This window comes from Macadamia integrifolia, chromosome 11 (assembly GCF_013358625.1).
Source record: "Macadamia integrifolia cultivar HAES 741 chromosome 11, SCU_Mint_v3, whole genome shotgun sequence".
Classification (NCBI taxonomy): Eukaryota; Viridiplantae; Streptophyta; class Magnoliopsida; order Proteales; family Proteaceae; genus Macadamia; species Macadamia integrifolia.
The window spans coordinates 8,308,941-8,311,482 of NC_056567.1; positions in this window are offsets into that span (position 1 = coordinate 8,308,941).

The following is a 2,542-nucleotide window of genomic DNA, read 5'->3' on the forward strand; positions in this document are numbered from 1 at the left end:
TTTCAACTATCATATTGGCAACATTGGATCAGTATCGGTAAAGACTAAATTATTGATTAGTTGTATCATCTTAGGGGTAAAACAGTAAAATTATACTTAGCAATATCGATAGCAGTCGAGACCGATACAGTAAAATGATTCCGATCACTAGATCCACGATTGGATATCTAATTGATCGGAGATTCACTAATTGGATAACTTTGTAACCAGAGTTACTGATATGGAAGCAATTGAGTTATTCAAATTCTTGCCATTAAATACGTACCCCATGTCTTTCAGTCATGTTACTTTTTTTTTTTTTTTCTTTCAAAATTCAGAATTGAGTCGAATTGTCAAGAACCTTAAGATAATGGAATTATAGAAGCTTATTTCCTGGGTTATTCAGATCTCCTTACTATATACCGATACCCCTAAATCAATATGAATGTGTTTGAGGCATTCTTATTGATCGGATGATCATTTCTTTGGATTTGACAAATTTATTAATTAGCTATCGATACCCCTGAACTTAAGGGTGTTAATCAGTTCGCTTCGGTTCGGTTGACATATATTTTGGCTGAAACCATAACTGCACCATTTACTAAACAGTTGCACTTTCTGAAACCCCAACCATTTAGTAAACGGTTTCGGTTTTCATGGTTGCTATTTGATAATACCACTAAACCTACATCAAAACTCGGTTGTTGTCTTCTGAGCAGGTTGCATCATGTCTCATAGTTATTTTAGTTGTTTTCATCGTTATCCAGACCTTGTCAAATCTTTAATAATACATCGATCATTTTTTACTTAATTCTTTCTTATTGTTAGTTGGATCCATTCCGGTAGGGATTTAGATCCTACAAAAACAAAATTATACATAGCCATGGAAAAGGAATGAGATCTCTCACAAAGATTAATCATGAGCGAATGTTGTGTCCCGATATGAGTTTATTGGATCATGTTTTGGGCTTGGGGTTTGTGACACTGAAACCAAACTGGTATGCATTGAAATCGATAAGACATTGAATTGAAATTTAAAAATTAGATCAAAACGGATAGCAACTTGAAATTCATTAAAATTACATTTTTTTTCCCTTACCCTTTTGACTATATTTACATGGTAAAATGAAAACCAAAATATAGACCAAATCAAATAATCAAACCGATAGTAAACTAATAAGTAACCAATAAGTAACTTCTTTGCATTTTTGGGGGTTCTAATATTTCATTTGCTAACTTTCTCCAACTATATTATGGGAGTGGTTCTTAAGTTTACATTTTTTTTCTCTTTGCTGAGTAACCTTTTTTTATTTTTGTTGCCCAAGCCTTTCTCCAACTCTAGTTGCATCTATTTCCAAGACCTCTAAAAAGGAACAATATTCATTTTGTACAAAATTCACTATTTGCTACCTAGAATATATGGTTTTTATTTGGGGGGGTGTTTAGGGACCATCAAGTAAATTGAGGAGCTCAAAAAACATATACAGATCATTCTTGAGATATTTTGTCCTTCCCACATCTCAATGAAAAAAAATAAAATAATTCTCTATATATACAACAACCTCCCAGAAGCGCCTGCTATGGTGCAACATGAAGGGAGGCATCAAAGGGTTAGTAGCCTAATAGGTATTGAGACCCAGAACTGGAGAGATTGTAAGGAAGACATCTCCTTTTACAATTGCCCTTGCCCTGAAGATCTCCCAGACAGTTTTCCCCAGCTTGGAAGGCAAAAAGGATTGCAAAGTAAAGAAATGCAATCTTTATGCCAGTGACTCATATAAGATGAACACTGTATATAACCCATTTTGGGATAAGTCTCATCCTAGCCAAAAAATTATAGCAATGAAAAATCAACTATCATCCGCAACTCCAATGTAAGCAAGATCAATTCTTGTTACACTCTCACGACCCCTTTAAGCCAATTGCAGGCCTTCAGAATAGCATGATCACCACCAACACCACCATTACTGTTGCGAGAAGAGGGGCCTGAACCCGTCCCATCTTCCAATAGCATCCAAGGGTCAATTTCCATGTCTTGATCCTGTGATGGTACTAGCTTGAATTTAATCACTCAAACCTTTCTATCACAAACATGGAATGGAATTTATAATCGCTTCATCCAAAACTGGAAAAACAATAAATTTATAAGAATACTAATAAAAGGATAAGCAATACAGCCTAAGATATAGAAAAAACGACCAACAGATCAATTTCAGTTTCAGAATTCCAACTTTCAGAAACTGGGTGAAGCCTCCAAAAGTCAAAATCAGCTCAAAGAAAATTCAAGGGACTCTTAACAATTCAAGTAGTCTAACATTAATACCACAATAAGTGTTCAACATGGCAAGAAAGATACAATCATCACACATTGTCTTCTTCACTATCTTTATAAAAGAGCTTGATCGATTGCACCTAGATATCAACACAACTAAAAGCAGCCAAATTTAATTTTGTCAAATTAGAATTCTTGTTCCTTTTTTCTTTTTCGTGTGTGTGTGAGAGGGGGGGGGGGATGAGGAGGGAGTGGGAAAAGAAGGGTAAAAATTGCTCAATACTAATCATC